Source organism: Camelus bactrianus, chromosome 3 (assembly GCF_048773025.1).
Source record: "Camelus bactrianus isolate YW-2024 breed Bactrian camel chromosome 3, ASM4877302v1, whole genome shotgun sequence".
In the NCBI taxonomy this organism is placed as follows: Eukaryota; Metazoa; Chordata; class Mammalia; order Artiodactyla; family Camelidae; genus Camelus; species Camelus bactrianus.
In genome coordinates this window covers 114,261,403-114,283,047 of record NC_133541.1, presented here as the reverse complement: position 1 = coordinate 114,283,047, position 21,645 = coordinate 114,261,403, and the positions used below count along the sequence as shown (strand labels likewise).

Below are 21,645 nucleotides of genomic sequence, written 5' to 3'. Positions count from 1 at the left end.
AGTAACATCCTACATATATTCCCTATAGCTCCAGGTGCAGCCATGTATGGGTTTTGGAAAGAAGTAGGTGATATTTTCAGCTATTATAGAGGGGTTACCTCTGAAGAGTGGATTCTTGTTAAGGTTTACAAATCAGAGTTTCTCTCATCTGCTATTAGTGTCTGAAATTTCCACCCCTGGTCACTCCTTTCATATACAAAACTGCTTATAATATTCTGGTAGATCATTCATTTATTTATACATAATGCATTTATTAAATACCTACTGTGTGTTGGTCATTCAGCATTCAGGAGGGATCAACTATCTTAATGTGAACGCATATGCCTCATCAGCCATTTGTTAAGTCAACAGTCCGTGGAGTTAAACAACTTAGCATCCTGTGTAGAGTTGCTCATATGAGAAACCTGATTGCGAGTGCATGGCTGTACCAGGATAATCAGCCGTTTAGGTCAGTGCACCATGAGACTTGGGCATGAAGAATCCTGCCCTGGGCTCTGAGCTCTAGAAGGTGTCCCCCTGGACCTTGTCCACAGCATCACGGGAATGCACCATCTGGAGCCTGTGCTGTGCCTCCTTCTAGGCCATACTCTGGGTACCAAGGACCTTGGCATTTTTGGCCCAAATGACTCAGCCTGCTTTCAGAACCTGAATAGCCTTGTTCCAGCCTGTTCTCCTGCGGGAACATGTGCACAGACATATGCATCACAAGGCCGGGAGGGGTCATGGACCAAGTCCAGGGTGTGTATCGTGCACACGAAGCCCCGCGTGGTGGGGACGGTACTGAGTGCGTGAGAGAAGGGAGGGAGACTGCAGCCAGGCACCACGGGCCAAGTCTCCTTGCTCTCCCATGTCCTGATGCCAATTCCAAGGGGTCTAAGAATTCTAAATTAGAAGCCGTGAAGGAGCAGAACACTAACAAGATGGCTGCTGAGTCGTTCAAGCTTGTATTCTTAGCTAAACTGATCTTATGACTAACAGGCTCCCCGCCCTGTACACTCTTTTCTTAGAATAACTCAATCCTTTTTAACCCTAGAGGTCTTGAAAGAAGGTCATGGACTGAAGCTCAAGAAAAAGGGCAGACCCTCCTAATTTCCAACATAACAACAGCAAGTTCTCATCAAGATGAAGAGACTGTCACACCCTGTAAAACGCCCTGATTGTTATCACCTTTTCTGTTCCATCCAGTTTTTCTATGAAACCTCAAGACTCCAACCTCAAGATGGATTCACAGTTTCCAAGGCACCAGAGCCGGCTCTAAGTCCCCTTTGCCCAGCAAAGCAATGAAGCTGCTCTTTTCTTTGCTCCCAAAACTCTGCCTCCGAGTCTGAATTTGCTTTTCGGGGTGCAGAGGCCGATTTTTCGATAACAACAGCTTTACAGGATGTTGTGAAGATGCAGTTGCCAAATTGGGAGGAGAAGGTAATTCACTGCATAGTTAGCTGGAGTTGTAACTTACGTATGTGGACATCTGGTACATGGGAGTCCGTTTTCACGCTTGCCCCACGTCAAGGATTGACTCGATTTGAGGGGAACAAAAGCACTGCCTGTTTTCTCTGCATAGAACACCTCAGATTCAGGGCATATCCCTCCCAAGTGGAATTGCACACACTGCTCTCCAAGAATAATGCCAGTCTTCTGCAGGCTTTATATTATGTAGCCTCAGTGATAAGTCAGCAGATCTAAACTTCATCAGCGTTTTTGTGGGATGAGGCAACAGATCAACAAATAGAAAATAATAATTGCAAAATCAGCTGGCTGGGTCAGAGCTAACGGAAGGGAAGAAGTGGAGGGCAGGTAAAAAGTTTGTACCTGATACAGGAATTGGGAGGGGAGAGAGGGCCAGAGAAAGGATGCTACTTTGGGAAGGGAGCGCTCTGAGCAGCTAGGGTGACAGAACTGGACACTTAATGAACAGAGAGAGGAGGTAGTAGGAGGGCCTGGAAGGAGGGATGGGCCCCAAAAGAAAAGAAAAATAAGAAAAAAAGGCCAAAAACCAAACTACTTTCTTTTCTTCCCCTTCTAGTCACTGTTTCAGAAGGCTGTAAAAGGAGTTAGAACCCGTAACTTCTGGTACCACTCAGTAGCCACTGTGACATCGTGTGGGCTCCTGAACACTGCATCTGAGAAATGGGGTTCTCCTCCTCGACCCACATTTATCCTGAGGTCCTGAAAAGGGGGAATGCCCAGGGGGATGCTAGGCCTGCATCCTGTATGGCAAATCTCGCTGGGACATCTCTCATTTCTTTCCTTTCAGGACGAGGCGATGGCTTAGTTCCAGGGCAAGTGTTTCCAAGTGTGGTTCCCACAGATGCAGTGTGCGCTGCTTCTCAGATGGAAGGTTCAGGCCAGAGAGCCAAGAAGGGAGAGGTGGGGGTGAGGACCTCTGTACAAAGTGAACAAAGGCCTGGTTTCAAGATACTGGGGACCTCTTCTCCAGGAAGGAGCCAACGCCCAGAGGCTGGCGATCACTGGAGCAGTCTCTGAGCCATAGACACTATGGGGTCCCTCACTCAGGGCTCCCAGCTCCCAGTGAAGTCCTGGGAGCCAACTCCACAGCCCAGCCGAAGGCAGACTAGTCTGTCTGTGTGATTAACTGCCTTTGTTTGCTCACAAAGGGAGTGGACTGACAATCATGGCAGTGGGCGTGGAGGGGAGTGGCCTCCACAGGGAGGTTCCCTTTCCTGCCTCTAGTCCAGGGTGTGCCTGGGAAAGGGCCTCCGTGCTTTGCTCCAAAAAAAGGTACCTTTCCAAGAGAAAATTATGCAGCTCAGAAAGTTAAGTCATTAATGTAACGGTCTGAATGCACAATGAGAAAAAGATTGAAGTTGACATGATTTTTATCTTTGGTATTATAGCTTCTCAAGTTGAGAAGTAATTACATATGTTAATATTACACCCATTTGATACTCAGTGAATTTTTTTTTTAACGACTCTTTCTTAATTAATCTTCCCTTTTCCCCCCTCTCTGTTCACAGTGCAGGCAAATAGTGATTTGAAAAGAACCCAGTTAGGAATCAGAAAGATCTGGGTTTGAATTTAGACTGATGCTTGACTTCAGACATTCAGCAAATAAACAATATGCCAGCTGAAAATGTGATTTTATACCAGGCGCTATCTGAAGGTCTCATACACGTTATTTCATTGAATCCTTGCAAACTTTGTGGGATGTGAGCTATTCTTATGTCCATTTCAGAGGTAAAGAAACTGAGGCTCTCACTGTCGCTGCTGAGCTTCTCGGCCAGGGCTGCTTGTGCACAGCAGACTGGCTTCTGAGGGCACTGCTCCCTTTCACCTCTGTACTTGTGGTGACGATGGAGGTGGGGTGCATGAATGGGAGGTGGAAATTATCACTTTTACCGCCTCAGAAACCATCCTACTTTCTCCATCACCCACCTTGCATCTTAATAGGCTGGGGCTACCATATATCCCATCCTTCTCACCCACCTCTAACCCCCCAAGGACCAAGTAACTGAAAGCATCAGAAAGCAATAACAAATCTCTCTCTGCTCTTCCCTCCTAAGCAGGATCCAGCCGTCTCAAGAGTGCTGGAGAGGATCACAAGAGCAAGGAAGCCACAGCCATCACCCTTCAGCTTATAATACAGACACGCTAGGGAGACTGCGTGCAAGCCACAAAGAGCCAGGTCCCTGTCCTCATGGCTTCAGTTCCCCGGCAAACCTGGGGCTCTCACAGGCAGACTGCTGAATCGCTGTGTTCCTGGAGGGTCTCTGAGTGTCTGTCCTTTGATATTTGATAATAACCGCAGACTTATAAAGATCGAATAAATTTACAGATATAAACTTAGATTACAGGGTCAAGAAGGTGTTTCAAATCATTGTTATCGTGTTTTGAGGCTGAGGGAGATGTGGATAAATGAAGAAGAAGAACTTTCTGGGAGACAGAGCAGAAGAAACAAAGGCTTAGAAGCATTTGTAATAAGACACCTTATAGTAACTGATTAATTCAATTATTCAGTTAATTTATCATTTCATCCAACAAAAATTTATTGAGCATCTACTATACTCTGGACACTGCTAAGCACTGAACAGGGAGATAAAACAACTCGGAATCCTACAAAGAGCTTTATAATCTTGGGAAGACAGACATTAAACAAATTCAACTGTTAACTTCATATGTGATAACAAATTGGGATTGATTAAGTACTACGAAGGGAAATAACTTGGGTTTATAAGAAAAAAATAAGGGAGCAACTTATGATGGATAGGTCAAGGCTAAGCAGAAGGGTTAGGAGTCGAAACCCAAAGGGCTGGCAGGAGCATAAGGCAATGAATTGGGGGAAGAGTATTGGAGGCGTAAGGAACAGCCTGTGCAAAGTTGCTAGGTTAGGACGACAGATTCACTGGAAGGTGGGAAGGGGGAGGAGAGCCCCTGCTTCACTCTCAGTGGGTCTGCCATCTCCCCCTCACTCACTGAGGCTCACTGAGGCTCTGTGGATTTGGTCTTGGTTCCCCCACACACAACAAGCACTGGATGAGGCTGTGGTCCCTCCCACACTCAGCGGGCCAGACAGAACACAAACTCCCTGAGACATGCTGAGCTCTCCCCTGACTCTGAACGTAGAACCACAAACTACGAAAAGCACGATGCGCAGGGAGTTCCCATCAGATCTCTGCAGAGCCATTCCTAGTTCTCACTGACCTGGCTTGGCACAGGGGTGGGGGGGATGTTTATCTGCATTCAGTATTCATCTTGAATTGCCAGAGCTGACCAACACTGCCTCCCCGTCTCCCTCCTGTGTCTCATGAGCAGGAAGCAGACATGTCCGCAGATAAGGAAGCCGAATAGTTAAAGGAATGGTTATTAGTTAAAGAATTCTCCACCCACACAAAGACACAGTCATTTTCCAAATTATCTGTTGTCTAAATCTGGATTTTTACAACGTGGAGACAATCTTTCTCTCTCATTCAATCTCTGTCACTTTTTTAGAAAGCACTTTAAAGGATGATAAAACTGCCAAACCCGCACTAGGGTCAGAAGCTTGCGTGACCGTCTAGTGTGTAGTTGCAAGAAAGAAGGACTTACAACAAGCAGCAGAGTGGTCAAGGGCAGCCGTTTTTTTGTTTGTTTGTTTGTTTGTTTGTTTTAACAGATAATTTTTAAAAATTGAGATAAAATTGACATACAAGGGTTGGCGGTTTTGCTTTGTAAGGGTGTGGAGTGGCTCAGTGGGGAGGCTTTGCAGGGTACGGGGAACCAGTAGGACCCCAAACAGCAACACCACCCAGCTGTGAACTTCGAACCTGAACACATATTTGCTGTCTCTGTTTTTAATTGCACAAGTAATGCCTGAATACATTCTGGTTTGAAAAGATCTGGATGATCTAGGAGGTTCCAGGGCAAAAGGTGAAGTCATCCCCCGTCCTGCTCCACCCGTCATTCCCACTCCTCGCCTGGGGAAGACCATGGTCAACGCCTTTTTATGCTTTTTCTCACCCACACATGTGCATATACACGAACGTCATGAATAAAGGTGTGTCGTTCTCACTCGCTATGTCTGAGCGAGTTTACCTCCAAGTACATGGAGATTTACCCCAGGTTTGTCCTGGTGGCATCGAACAGAGGTGGACACCGAAGTGCTGAAGAGAGCCCAGGGACTGGCCCCAGGCGGAGACAAGGATAGAGCCAGAAGGAGGGATGCGGCGTTGCCAGTGAGTGACAAGAATTCACGTTCTTTATATTCTTCTCCGTCTTTATTAGACCAAGTTGTATGAGAATAGTAATAGCTCCACTTTAGTCACTGAGCCAAGACAAAACGCTGAGAGCTCTGCATAGTCACTAGTCCTTAGACATATACATCACTCTCCAAGGCAGGGGCTATTATTATTCCCATTTTATAGACGGCGAAACTGAGGCTCATTTTAGGAATTAAGTAACTTGCTGGAAGTCATGCAGCCTGGAAGTAATAGAGACATTAGTAAGTCTTCCTAACTCCTGTCTCCATGCTCTTAACCGCTACACTTTACCCTTCTTATGATCATATCTAGGTCACGGGAACTTTTTTAAAAAGTGGCTCTTCAATTTAGTCTTCAAAGACTGTTTCAAAGAGGTGAACCATGTCTGTCTGGAGCCGCCAACCTGACAGGCTTATTCCCTTGCTGGCACGGCCCACAGTCCTTTGCATTCTGCAAACACGAGTATCCCACGGCTGTCCTGTGGTCCCCCATCCCTGGTGACGCTGCAGGGAGATGCCCAGCCAGCTAGTAAGCATCAGGTATGTGGCCTCATTGCTGGGAAAGGTGATCTGAGGTAAGGTGGTAGCCATGAGCAAGTGGATGAGGAAGTAACACACCCACCAAATGCAGTTATTGGAAACCGCACTCATTAGAATACTGTAATTGGTTCCCGCAGGGCATCCAAGGTTAGTGACACAGAGGAGACAGAAGAGGAGGAGTGGAGGGGGGGAGTGCACTGTACGGATTGTGTGTTCTTTTTTACCTTTTCTCCTCCAGGAGGGGCTTCCACCAGCCTGGCTCACCATATGGCAGAGCCAGAGTCTTCTGACCTGCACTCACCATCCCTCACCCACTCTGCTTCCCTGTTAGAGCCCTCTTCTCTCCTCCTCCTTCATCAGGAGCCCATGGGCCTCATTCCACCTCTTTTGCCAGAGATGAAAGCTACTGATTAGCAGACTGAAAGAGAAGTGCTGGAACTGGACGCGACACTCGTCACAGACCGTGGCAAACGGGACTCTCCAAAGAACCTAAGGCAAAGGGCAATGCCTGGCCAACAGTCACATGACCTGAACGGGGGACCTGCGGGCATCACTGAAATTCCAAGTCACCATCTAGATATCAGATACCATTTTTGCCACCCACGTGTAGTGCTGGACATGGCCATCAGGGTGCTAAGGTGTTCCCGAGCCTCCGGGTGAAGAAAAGAAGGGAAGTAACTGCCCACCCCATTGGGCTGAATTCTCTTTCTGAACAGTCATACCATACACTTGATCTTAGCCAAAAGGCGGAGAAGCGATGAACAGTCATAGCATTAGTAGGTCAACACAAAATATGACCTTCTGATACCAAACTCAGCGTTCCCAATATGGCCTGCCCTGCCTTTCTGAAAAACTTGGTAGAGGGGATTATGAATTTTATCCTCAGAAGTCAGGAAACCTCTGGAGCGCTGGATGTGTTCTACGTGCTGATTTGGGTATGATTCCATGGTTTTAAGCACAGTAACATTTATCAAGCCATGGAGGTTGTGCTTCGTGGATATCTCAGTTTTAGAAAGCAAAAAATACTCTGTCCGTTGTCAAAAGCATTGGTCTTCAAAATTTTCTCTGCAGACCAGTATTTTACTGAAGCTCTCTCTGTTCATTGATCATAGCCTACTTCTAACTAGCCAAAAATGGGTTAGGTGAAGACAAGACTTAAAAAAAAAAAAACAAAACACACAACAACAAAGAAACCTACCTTGATTGCCCAAACCAGATCAGTACTTGCCATTAGAACCAGAGGCAGGTCCAGAGTTATGGGACTTGAAGTACATACAATACGTAGAACTCTTTATGCAAAGTTAGATTACGAAAAAGGAGATGAGAGATTTCAGGTGCTTCCTATCCTGTGATCTCTTTAAGCGATTTATCAGGTATATTCATACAAAACTGCCCCCTGTTAACAACTCAGCTGCTCCTCTGCACCTAGAACTCCCATCCGCTCCCAAACCACCTGCAGAAAGCACACAGGTCAGGCACGTGAGATGGGCTTGCTGAAGCTCACACTCTGTCGCTTTTGTGTGAATCTGTTTCAGGTTAGCACATACATGTGGGCATTTCACTTCAGTTCAATCTAGTTTCCGTTGAAACTTCTCTGTTTGACGCACACACGGCTGGCTACCCCAGGTGGACTATGAAATTCTGCAGCGCAAAATCATGGTTTCACATTGCTTTCGTGCCTCTTAGAGTGTACACGTCAGCGTCTTTTATAGGACGGACTCTCCATGCCGTTGAAATAAATGTGTTCTTTCTTGGGGGAGGTGGGGGGACAGACTCCCAAAGACACGTGGCAGTGATAATGGGGAATGTTAAGTCATTAGTGGGATTAAGCAGATTCTTCCCATGCTCCCACTATCCAGGTCCTGAATATTCACCCAGCCCTACACGGAGCCAAACATCTTTTAAAAATGGGCTTGACTGAAAATTAACCTCAGGCCATATAGGAAGGAAGAGATGGTCTGGCTTGGCTCAGACAGGTCAAGTCATTTCCCTAGACTGGCTCTCCTTCTATGTGACGTGAAAGGGTCCAGAGAAAAGAAGGAAGAAACGAGGAAACAATGCAGAAAGAGGAGGATGAGAAAGAGGAAGAAAGAAGACGAAGAAGAAAGGAAGGGTCTTATAAAAACCAAAAAAGTAGGAGATTAATGGAAAAAGAATACTTAATAAAGCCCTCTTGGGCCTACACTCTGTCTTTTTTTTTTTTTTTCCCCAGGCTGCTGTATTAAATTAAAGTCATACATAGGTTTCAAAGGAAATCACATTTCTGCAGTCTGGTGAGCCCACCTGACAACGCACGCTAACAGAATTGTAAATGTAAAGGGTAATGCTTGTCAGTGCCTGACAGTTCTAAATGGCCTTTTAGTTCAGTACGCAGAGCTGTCATAAAAAAACATAAAAATGCATATGCAGACAGCTGAAACTGCTACGCACATCATTATCTGCAAATGGTATAAGTATCCTGAACAAAAGGCCTTCCAGTTTAAGGACATGCATAAGACATTTCTCTGCCTCCAGCTTTAAAACAAAGTGCTGTCAAGAAAACAAGATTCCTGGTGCCAGAACTGAGGTTTTCTGTCAATCAGCGAGGTGCTACATTTGTACATATTTTTCTGACCCTGCATATGAGAAGAGCATTCTTAACAGATGTGTATTTAACTTGTGGCAGCTACATCTGTTTCTTCTGCAGTTTCCTTCTTATTTCTTTATCATTGTTCTAAGAGACCGTTGCCAAGGGGCATTTTATTGTATTCTTATTCTTCCTGCTCTGTCTTTGCTTTTTCCTCCATTTCCTCTGTCTCCTCTTTTCTTGAATATCTTTTTTTTTTTTTTTTTTTTTCAGGAAGGCCAGAGGAGCCTAAGTTTGAGCCTACAGTGATCAAACTGGTGGAGATGTTTGTCTTTCCTTCTCTAAGCAGAGACATTTGCCTGCCCCTTAAGACTAAAAGTTGCTTGAGAGCAAAGCCAGTTTTTCTAACATCATTTTTCTGCAAATGAGTTGCGTGTCAGAATCACATGGAGAACTTTATAAAATTCTCATTTCCTGGAATCTCCCCAAATGATCGTCTAAATCAGTCTCCAGGATTGGGGCCAGGGCATCTGTATCTTTAACAAACACCCCGATGGTTACCAGTTTTCATCCACTCAGTCATGCATTAGACCGACATTTACTGGGTATCTATGCCGTGGTAGTCACTGTTCTAAGCACATGATATAGATGTGAACAAAAAGACAAACTCCTCAACCTCAAACAGCATGCATTCTATTCAGTCAGACACGCCAACAAGCACATAAGCAAATATATAAATATGTTTGGTACAGAGTGACAAATATCCGAAAAACACAAAACAGGGCAGTGGAGCAGGGAGAGGGATGACCAGAGTGAACAGCTCACACGTGGAGGTCAGGAAAGTCCCTTCTGAGGAGCTGACATATGAATCTAAGACCCACATGACGAGGAGTCAGTCACGAGAAGATCTAGGGCAGAACACGACCTCATTTTCCTCATTTTAGTCTCTCAACAGAATGGAAATTAGCATCATGAACTTAAGGATGAGAAACTGCATGCTTAGCAGAATCAATAACTTGCCCCAAATCACACAGCTAGGAAGTAGCCAAACTGAGATTCAAATCCAAGTAAGACACAGGTGAGTCAACTCCAAGCCTCACTCTCGTTTCCACACCTACCCAAATCCTGTCCAAACTTTGGGGTCAGCCTGACGTACAACCTTCCCTCCCATTACCTAAGGTACAGCCATCAATGCATCTGTCCAGTGTCTACCCACTCAATGTCTAGGAAGGATGCATTCCGATACAGGCCCATGTAGGACCTTCTACAACGAATTCCCTAGTAAAGCTCAACTGGAACTCCATTACTTCTGAATTCTTAGGATCTGGACCACGGAAAATGATTTCGAATCACACTGCATAAGCAGCAAGACCTAAGCAAGATTCTAAATACATTTCTTAGGACAGGGACCATATTTTACAACCATACTGTTTCTGACCCACTGAGGACAGTCTTCAATCCCTTTCATGAGTTTTTGAGTTTTGAGGTGAAGTCTTAAAAACCTCCAGATAAATTTCAAAGAGAGATGATGACCTTTAATCATGATTTTCCTCTAATGACTACCTCATTGTAGGCGATAAACTGGAGCACAGAACTTGGAAGACGGTACAACTGACTGGCTGAAAATGTGGGCCCTGGAGTCAAGAGATCTGCTAGCTGTGATAGTGGACAAACCACGAAGCCTTGGTTCACTCAACTTAAGACATGGTGACGGCAGTAAGAGCTACATGAGAGAGTTACGGCGAGGATTAAGTGAGAGAAAGCTTGCATGAAGCTTAATACAGTAGAGCACACAGTAGGCACTTAATAAATGCTATCAATTGTTATTGTAACGATTATTACCTTCCATTTCACTAATAGAGGAAGGCACTGCCACGTGACAAACTGGACCAATCACCAGAGCTCGGACCATCACTGTTTCCTCTTGCCTTGACAGGCATGGAAAGGACAAGCTCTCTCACTGCCAAAATGCCCAGTTACCCTCAGGAGCCCTTTCTAAGGAAGGCATCATTTTTTTCACACTATGCTTTTCCACTGTATTTGCTTCTACTAGAACTTAGGTCTTCTAGCTTCTATAAAAAATAATGCTCTCCTGCTCCATCTCCTGGGGTTTCACTCTTGCTAAGAGCAGTTGCTTTTTATTGAATGTGCAATTTTCTTGCTATGGAAAATATATGGTGATTAATGAGACCCTGCGACCAAGGTTACTTGGGACAGGCTTGGACTGGTTAGCATCATGCTCTTACTTTTCACAGGGCCAAAGATGGCTACAGCAGAAACTGCATTATCAACTCCATCATGTCCCTTTTGAAGGGGGTATAGTTAATAAAAGGAAGGACTTTGTTGTGTAGAATTGTAAAAAGACTGAGAAATGAAGGGGCCTAGGAGGTCTCACATGTGATGGAGTATATACTATACATAATTTTTAATTGCAGAAAGAAAAGAAAAATTAACAAGAGGAACAGGAATTTATAAAATGAACCATCCAGGTGGGATGGGCCCATAACTGTGTAAAATAAAAACCTTGAATTATATATAATTTAAAGCATATATTTTATGTATCTGTACATTTTACATATATATATATATAATTTAAGCATATATATATTATAGAGAGAGTCAAAATGGGCATCAGAAGTCTTCAGTATAATCTCTGCAGGGAGAAATCCATCCCATGGTATTGCCACAGTTGGTCTGAATTAATTACCTCATAAGATGGGAGGCTCACTATCTTAAGAGGTAGCTCTACTGAAAAAGCTCTACACTTAATCCGACATCTAAATCTGTCTCTTGGTAATTTTTACCCTGGCCTTTTTTAGAACATGACGAACAAGGCTATCCCATTTTTTTCCCCCCATAAAATGTTAGAGTTGAAAAGAGGCTTAGAGATCTCATTACTGAGGCTTCTCACTTTGCAGTTAAGAAAACTGAGTGCTTCTTTTTGCACAGGCTTCCCCTCTGAGTATGTGAAGAGTCATTGTTTTCCTTATTGCACAAGCTGAGCTTGAAGAGGTTGTGAATTTCAAAGTACCCAGTTGTCAGTTAGAATTCCAAGCTGGAACACAGGAGAGAGGCTTGGAACAGAGCAACAGAATCAATAGTCACAGATACGCTTCCTGGTAGCTAAAGTTATGGAAAGTATGAAGATTTTCCAGAAGATGAGAAACAAGGATGCAGGATGAGATCCTCAGGTTCTTCCATCGCGATATCACCGTGAAAGTCAGTTTTGTTTCCTGCCATAATCACATAGACTAGATGAAACTAAGACCCTCCCCGCCATCGCCCAGGGTGTTCTGTTTGACATTCGAAGGTAGAGCCTTAAACGCCAAAAATCTTGAGAAATAATGTAAAATTCTTCCTCTGAGTTTCTCTAAAGGAGATAGTGCATAAAATGCTTCTGAAAAGTTCTGTGCAGTTAATCTTCCCCTTTGCAAAAACGTCTGACTCAGGACAGCTGCTAAAACCTCTGCTCCTTTCTGACTTCTTATATTCTCCTCTGTCTGCAATTCTTTTCACCACTCTTCTGCTTTCTCCCCAAATATCTGTGCTCTTTTTTCAAAGTCACGCTGCTGCTCTTAAGTGGAAAGTCTCTGCTGAGCTTTCTGCTTCAAGACATCTGGGGCTAGCTAGGGACGGCTGGGTGATTCAAAAGCTCCACAGCACTCACCTTCCTTTACTACACACGGGAAAACGCACGGCAAGTTCCAGCTCCTCCACTGCCCCCCAGACCTTGTCTATTTCTTTTTCTTTTTTCATTTGTTTTCTTATTTAAAATTCTTAGGAGTAATTTCTGATAAATCAATTCTCTGTAACACTGTCCTCATTTGTCCCCCCTTAGGTTTTTCCTCATCTGAGAATTTCAGAAGCACATGTTTATGTCAATACTTGCTAGAAATGTCACTGGGGCTGAGTCAATGGCAGAGTCAAGCGGCATGCCAACGGAGACCCCTCTCTAGGTTGACCAAGATCATTTTCACTTGAATAATACCGGAGTGACGGTCTTAAGTGACCACACACACGGAGCTTCACGACTGGTGTAGGTGTAGTGAGTGGTCCAAAGCCCAATGTGAGATGGAATTCAATTTCATTGGCCACTGAGTCATCAAAGACCACTTATTATTCAACAAGTGTAAAATGTATTAAAATGAGTATTTAGTACCCAGTCCACCAAATTTTCCAAGAGGAAATTCTGACAAAAAGCTTTACTAAAGTTCAGACAACTTGATGTATATCCAGTGATCTCTCAATATGGTAACACTTTAAAAAAAAAAAAAAGGAAATATGTTAGTCTTGCCTGCTTCACTCTTCCGAGTTTTGTCCTTAGCATTTGCCACATTCCTTGCTCAGGCTCCAAACCTTCCCTAGTCAACAGCCTGTCCTAGAATTTTGGTTGAGTGTAGTTAAAATTAAGTTCCTGTCTATAGTTCCCAGAATTTGCTGTTTAAAAAAAAAAAATCATTACAATGTTTATTTGCCTCTAGCATTCTGGCATGGATCTCATGCCTGAAACAGCCTCAAAGATTACAAACAGCTTTGCTTAACAACATAACATGGGATCCACGTCCACACCCACACCCGTGTTGTGAGCCTCCCCTCCTCCCTTCCCTAGCCGTCTGGGGAGAAAGAAATTTCTCTTTTCACATGGAACATGGCAGCTCATCCGTCATTTTCCTTTTCACCTGCTGAACTGAAGCAGTTCCCTTCCCCTTCATGCCCCAAATGTGAGTCTGAAGACAGACCCTCTTATTTACTAAACAGTCAGCTGCCAGATAGACACCACCATAAGGCCAGTTTCTGAAATAGGAAGTATGAGATGCAGAGATGAGGATTTCTGTACAGAGAGTCCTGAGTTCTGGTCCCAGCTGAGCTATCTATGTTGTACCCTGACCCTGGCGCAGTTATCGAACCATTTTCTGCTGCTGCCGATACCACCCTCCCCACTGAATTCACAGGATGGTTGAGAAAATCAAGAGGAGACAATGCTAAGGGAAAAAACACACAAAGTGCTTCCTTGTTGTGTAAGGTTAAAATAATCCCGCCTCAGCGTTCAGGCTTGGGTCTGGGCTGTGCCCACTGGGCTCCCTCGTTCTCTGCCTTGCTTGTGGGTTTGCCTTCGTTTGGTTCTCCAGTTATTTCCAACCTCGGTCTGTTCCCAGCCTCTCGGTCCCAAACTTCCCCCAATTTCTGGTCCTCACCCTGACACGCTGCTTTATGCACTCTCAGAGAGATGATTACTCACTAATTGGGAAAACAATCCAAACTCCTGAGGGATTGGGTCATAATGTGTTCCCTCTCCAGGCAGCAAAGAGCAAATCCCTGGACCACCATGGAAGTTATGTTCCTGAAAATTACCGGTCTTGACAGAACCATGCTTAGCAATGTCAAGGTCTTCGAACAAAGAGGAGATTGGAAGGAAGTGGCATTACAAATAAATGCTTTAATATACTTTTTTTCTTTAGTGATGATAGTTTTGTTTTTTTGAAGTACAGCCAGTTACAATGTGTCAATTTTTGGTGTACAGCACAATGTCCCAGTTGTGTGTGTATACACACACACACATATTTGTTTTCATATTCTTTTTCATTAAAGGTTATTACAAGATACTGAATATAGTAGTTCCCTTTGCTATACAGAAGAAATTTTTTAAATCTATTTTTATATGTAATGGCTAACATTTGCAAATCTCAAACTCCCAAATTTATCCCTTCCCACCCTCTTACCCTCAGTAATTATAAGATTGTTTACTATGTCTCTGAGTCTGTTTCTGCTTTGTAGATGAGTTCATTAGTGTCCTCTTTTTTCTTTTTTTTAGATTCCACATATGAATGATATCATATGGTATTTTTCTTTCTCCTTCTGGCTTACTTCACTTAGAATGATGATCTCGAGGTCCATCCACGTTGCTGGTAATATACATTTTTTTTTTTTTAAATACAAAAAGAAAATGGTTCTAGAAGGCATCTAATTTCAGACTACATTAATCTATGTTTCAAACCTGCTTCCATTATCTTTCTTACTTAAGTGTTTAGGAAATGTTGCTGTCAACTCCTAAGACAGATTTTTCCTCTAGTTTTCTATTACGCAAATCCTAGATCTTCTAAAATTATGGTCACAAATTGAAAGCCTGTCTGTTGAATCTGGCCCAAGATTATTTCTTCTCACAGCATATTTTCAAAATTTTAAATCTGAATGCCTTTAGACGGTGCATGTTCTTTCCTAACTGCCCCAGTCTACACCACTCCACTATCTACCCCTGCTGACACCTGTATATTGTCATAAAGAACGCAAAGCAATGATCACAAATCCTAGGTGCTAGTTCAACCAAGATGCAAATGAGAAGTAAAATGTTCTTCCGTTTTCCCACGTGTTAGCGCTATCATCTTGGTCTCATCCCTTCTCTCTAAGCCTCAGTTTCCTCCTCTGTATAATGTATGGATTATCAGCTTCTCTCCAGGGTTGATGGGAGGGCCACATAAAATAATGTACGTGAAGGCAACTCATATACTGTAAAGTATGCTATAAATGCAGAGCATTCTCCAGTTACAGCGCCTGTCCAGTACAACCCCCCCTCTACACACACTTACTCACATACCCTGCCTCCTGCCACCATCTGCCAACCAAACTCTGCAAGTGGAAGAAATACACGAGCAGAAGACAAAGGGTCATTTACCTTGGTAGTTAATGCCCTGTAAGGATTCTGTTTATATGGACTGTCTATAATTTTTCAGTCTAAAAATTACTCTGCACAGTTGCTTAATGGCCCTTTTATCTTCTCTTTAATCACGTCTAGGACTTCTCACCATTCCCCCATTAAGGTTTCCATTTGTCTCTTTGATTGTCCTCCTGATTCTTATTTGCATGCAGGGCTATACATGACACATCCTATATTTCTGGGCTAACTGAGCAATTGAGGCCAAATGTGCCCAACAGCCAAGCCAAAGGGAGGAAACTCGTATTATGCCAGCTACATAAGACATACATGCTTGTATGTGTTTGAGCATAAAAGAATACATATATGTACTTAGATAGGCAGGGAACAACAATAAAAATGGCACATTCACTGCTATATGGGAGGTACTTTCAGTAGAGCAGTGGCTCTCAATCTGGCTTAAGAAGCTTTAAAAAATAAACACCGATACCTGGACTCTAACACCAGAGATGCTGATGTAATTTGTCAGGGTGGCATCTAGGCGTCGGTCTGTTTCACAAAGCTTCTCTCCGTCAAGTCACTCTAATGAGTGGCCAGTATTGACAGCACCCTAACAGGAACAAACCCTGGGAACGAGCCTCGTCTTACACGCAACCAAGTCTTGCTGTGTGCTGCTCAATGAAAATTCTCTTTTTTCTTAATAAAGATATTTTCCCCTGGGACTACAAATCTTAATAATCTGCTGCCCCTAAAAATTATGCTCCCAGGATTCAGTCTTAGAGAAACACAACTCTAATGTGTAAAGGCAAAGATTCAAGGTGACACGGTGAGTAACACTGGATATTGGAAGCAATCCAAATGCTCATCCATAGAGGATCGATAAAAGGGTAATAACAATAATAAGGCACAGCCAATATAATGAAACACTATACAGCCCTTAAAAAGAATGACCTAAGTCTGGAAGTCTACCCTGAAAGAAATGTACCCAGAATATACTTTTAAATGAACAAATCGAGATGTAGGATAATATGTACTTAAGATACATTTTTTTTGTACCATGCTCTCACCCTCAAACGAGATGACTAACACAGATCGTAGAATCTCAAATCGGTGGTTTTTGAATTAGCAGAAGAAATTCTACACAGACAACTGTCAAGCCATATAACGGTTACTCTTGCGAGTGAGGCGAGATAGGAGAAAAGGAGAGAGTTTGACTTTTCACTTTACATCCCTCTTTATTAGTGAGATGTTTATAAACAGCATCTATTATGTTTATAATTTTTAAAAGAGAGGAAAACTATTTGGCAGTCACACTCCCTCCTCCACACACGCTGCCTTCCAACCCAAATGTTAATCTGGCTGTTTTAAAAAAGAAAATTATGGACGCTCTACTGGCTGGATTTCTCTGCAGATCAAAAACACCCTGCATCTTTTCCATTCAGCATTCCATTAACGCGTAACAGAGCCAAGTCCTGTGTGTGGGAAAGTGTGTCTTTGTGTGTGTGGATCCCGTTGTAGTTACAACGGCCCCTCCCTTTGGTAACAATTTAACACCCACATGCATCCTCAGGAAGGTCAAAAGGGAAAGGCAAGAATGAAAAAACATGTTTAAGAAATGTGAACCAGCTCCCACTTCCAAACTTCTTTTCCCTCCCGTTAGAAAACACCATACATGTTTCCATGAGTATCTGGTGGCTTTAATAAAACGAGTGGTGATATCGTCCGGAGCAAAAGTGGGACGTTGGCAGCACACTTCCCATCGGAAATGAGGCGCTGTGCTGGGAATAACACTGGATTTTACAACATAAATTTAAAAGTCATCATGCTGAATTCTGTATCCCTTTCCTAATTCCTACCGGAGTCTTGTGGCCATTCTGAAATGTTAGAGTCCGAGGGAAAGAAAAATCATGGAATTTCCATATTCAGGGAAAACCAGCACTTTCTCAGATGATTAAAAAACAAAAAAGAATCAAAATTCCATTCACAAAAGAGAAAGTAGGTAATTTCCTGTAATTTTATATTTGAAACTTCAACTTGAGTCTTCAGTATACTTAAGTGGCAAAGCACAGATTCTAACCACCAGCAGGTTTTAAGGTCTTCCAGTCAAGGAAATAAGCTTCAGGGATTCATGATGAGATCTGGGAGGTATTCCTGAATGTGCTAGGGTACAAGGCTTTTAGTTAGCCTGTTTTGATCATCTCTCTCCCTCTGAAGGAATGAACAGGTAAGTAAAATACAATTGTGTACAATATACAGTTTAACTTCAGAACCCTTAGACAACATAGATTTAATACTAGCTTTACGCTCGAGTCCCTGTGTATCCTCAAGCATGTTACTAAATCTTTCTGTGCCATAGTCTTACGATCCCTTAAAATGTGAATAAAAATACCTGCCAATCTGGTAGAGCTGTTACAGCGGTAAGTGAAAGGATATAAAATAAAGCATTTTGTAAAATCAAGGGACTACTAATAGAAGAGACATAGTGTAAACAGAAACCATACAAACTAAAACTGAACTGTGTTAGTTAAGTTCTACAAGCTTGTTTCTTCATCTGTGAAATGGGAGGATCAGCTAATGAGTACATCAACACATACTCAGTGGCCTCAGCTTGCCTGGTGCTGTTTTAGCTGCTGAGGATAACTCCCCTGTTTCACCTACCCACAGGGTTACTATGGTATCAACAAATCAACATCCATAAGACATTTTAAAACCATGAAGTGTTGTGCTCTCGTGCAAGATTATCCACATTTATTTTTTTTCCACTCGTTGAAAAAATCTATTTATTGAGTCCGTGCTAGTTAAAAGCAACGAATCAGACAAATTCTGTCCCTGAGAGCTTAAAGTCTACTGTGGTCGCTGACTATTCTGACAGAGCTACCATTGTCTTTAAAAAGTAAAATGACACCATTATTCTATGAGAGTGACAGCCCAGCTTTCTGAGCGGCTGTAGAGAAATGTGCGGCTCAGGGAGGATGCCTGCAGGAGTCCGATCCGGTCTGACCTGATGCCGCTGCAGAGGGAGCTGTCAACCCCCCAGTACATCATCCATTTGACAGGCACCACTGAGCACATACTGTGTGCTGGCCCCGTGCTGCCCACTGCCATGGGACATGTTCTCCAAGAAAACACACATGGCGTTTGCCCACAAGGATGTTAAACCATGCGTTTTCTCCCAGTGCTTCCAAGCACAGGGTTTTTTTTTTTATCTGGACTTATAAAATACCACTCCTCTAGGTGGGTAGGCTCTGTGAGGTGCGGATAAACCAGCTCTGAGGGGAAGGGAAAGAAGCAGCCTGAATCTGTGACATTTACCAATTTCCATGGTGTAAATATTCCCACTACAGATGATTTCAAGCTAACAGGGGTTTGACTACAGGCTTGAAAAACTTCTTAATACTTAGTCACTGGTTTCTACAAGTCGCTATAAGCCGGCTCTAGCACGCTACCGGAAACCAAAGGGTTTTTGTTTCCTGATGAGCCTGAAAAAATGGCAACGTTTGTTAGATTCCTGCTGAGCATTCACCAAATTCCTCTTAATTTCAGTCTAAATTCTTCCTTGGGAAACTACACAGTCCTTTCAAGATATTTTCCAAAATCCACAGAGCAATAGCCAGGGTGACTCCAGACCGGCCCTTCACCCTGCAATCAGAAATGCCCAACTAGGCTGAAGAGTGTTCTTTGCAATGTTGAAATACCATCTTACAAAACAAAAACAAAAAAAATCTGCACATACATAACCCTTTCAACCTGAGGGCATGATTTCTCAGTTTAAAAAAAAAAAAAAAAAAACAAACCTCAAGTGGTTAGGCAATAAATAATGTCACGGGAGGTAAGAAAAAAGACAAACAAGGTCAAGAGAGAGAGGGATCCTGTCCCTAAGTAAGTCTTTCACTCCGTAAACAGTTCTCACCACACCAAATACATGCTAGCTCAAGGGAACAAACTTTCCATACAAGTGTTGGGTGGGGCCCAAAGGTCCTGACCCAAGCAGAGAGCTATTTGCTAATTCATAAAAAGCACGCCAGACAAAAGTACATGCTCCATTAAACTGTACTTAACGCCAAGTACAACTGATAAATATTTGTGGAGAAACTACGGAGGCAAGACAGTGCCCTTGAGAGGTCTGAAATTCATTCTCCATCCTCTAGAAATTTGCAGTCTAGGTGGACTGAGTTTATGGATACTTGCAAAAGGATGGCTTGAGGGAGCAAAATTAGGCACACCACAAACCAGTGGTTTTCATGTAACATGTTGGGGAAAGGCCAATGAATTCTAAACCCCTCCAGGCTGCTTTCTAGACTGTGCACTATCTGGTCGACCTACTCGTCCTTACACCCTAATCCCTTCTTACACTTTCCACTAGAGTCACAATAAGCTTCTCTCAGTTCCTCAAGCAAGGCCTGCTCTCTCCTGCCTAACGGGCCATCACAATACCCTGTTCCTCCTTCTCGGAAAAGGCCCGATTACCACCATTCCCCCTTTCCCACACCCCCGGCACATGGCTGTCTTGGAGTCATGTGTGAGATCTCAACCTAGCACCGCTTTGTTGTTTTGTTCTGCTCTGTTTCTTCCAAAAAGCCTTTCCCGACCAGACAGTCTGTGTTTGGTGTTCCCCCTTTGGATTGTAAAGTTCTGTATGAGTATTACCATCGCTGGCTATGTATCACACCTAACCCTCATTTCCTGTTTACTCGCGTGTCCTCTATGAGAGTTCATTTATACCATAAACTGCTAAGTATTTTACATGCATTATTTAAGGCAATCCTTTTGTGAGAGACCATTTTTACAGAAAAGGAAACTGGGGCTCAAAGAAGTTAAAGAATTAGTCTATGGTCACACTTCCAGGGTATCAGTCAAGATTCCTGGTTGCAGAACACAGAAGTCATTATGACTGGTTCAAGCAGGAACGGTTTACTAAAAGATAGGATGTCACTTACAAAAACTCCTAGAGGGCCAGGGGACGGAGCTTGGGTACTCTAGCCAAGCATGAACACATCCAGGAGAAAGGCTCACTCGCACCACAGCCTCCACTGCCCATCAACAGCATACCTGACTCTAGGGACTAGACACTGGAAATCTGGAAATGGCACCACAGCTGTATGAGTGGGACGGAAGCCTCCTTCACAAAGCAGATCTCTCCCTGTCCACGGCCGCCCCTCCCATTGCTCAGGACTGCCTCCACGTCTTGCTTGGATGCTCTGACTGCAGCAGAGTCTGGGAAATGCCATTCTTAGTTTCCTGGCCTCTATAATAACAATGCCAAACTAGCAGGGCGCTGGAATGGGCACTGGGTACACTGTCTTAAGAGTAACAGCTCTTTGCTTCACCCAGAGCATTGAAAGTGCTCGAGTTGAAACCTGACTTCAAAGCACATGGACTGAATTGCTACCCAACTCCACACTGGTAGATGTCTGTGTGGGGTGTGTTGGGCCAACTGACGTCCTTCAAAGTCCAATTACCCCCATTCCTGGACTCTCAGATGTCTGCCTGCGATCCCTCAACAGATAAAGTACAACCTTACTGGGTGTGTTTGCCCCCGGACAAACTAATAGCCCCAGGTAACGCCTACAGTCACAACAGCTCAGGCTGGCTTGTTTCAGCCCAGCTTATCAGAGTCAAAACCCCACCACCCTTCACAGACCCTAAACTCCTTACCTCACCTACAACCAAGCAGAGACTCGTGCACAAGCCAATCAGGCACCTTGTGACCCGACCTTATAAAACACCCCAACAACCGGCCCTCAGTGCTCACACAGACACTTCTCGTCTGTGTGCCTGCTGTGGTCTATGGCAGCAAGACCTAATAAAGTCCTTTTCTATCCTCATACTTTATCTCTGGTAAATTCTTTTACCAACCCGTGTGTCACCATGTCACTGACCGGCCATCGCATTGTGCCCACGACGTGGCTGTGTCTCCCAGTTCTTCTCAGGCCCACCAATCTTAGGATGTGTGGTTCTTCCAGGCTTACCAGCAGAGGGATGCCTTGCTTTAGACTTTTGGACCCCTCAGAGCCCTCTTTAGCCTGCCCTGAGGAGGAACATACAACCTCTACTGAGTAATACAAGGTCAGGAGGAAGGAGTCATCGCCCAGGACTCAGGTAGCCAGGAACGGCTTTGAGGAGGCAAAGGAAATGATCGAGAAAAATGACTGGAGTGAAAATGAACAAAGGTCAATGACAGTGGCTACAACTCATTGG

General features: G+C 43.8%; 1 protein-coding gene across 4 annotated transcripts in view; it reads right to left on the bottom strand.

Moving 5' to 3' along the window:
- Positions 1-21,645, bottom strand: part of LSM11 (LSM11, U7 small nuclear RNA associated) — a 770,662-nt gene that overhangs the window by 139,533 nt on the left and 609,484 nt on the right. The window contains exon 1 of one of the 4 annotated variants that reach the window (XR_012505719.1): positions 21,327-21,562. The exons of the other annotated variants lie outside the window; for them this stretch is intronic. The gene's annotated coding sequence lies outside the window, so the exon portion shown is untranslated. Of the gene's footprint in view, positions 1-21,326; positions 21,563-21,645 lie in introns of those variants that run through there. 4 annotated transcript variants of the gene reach the window in all.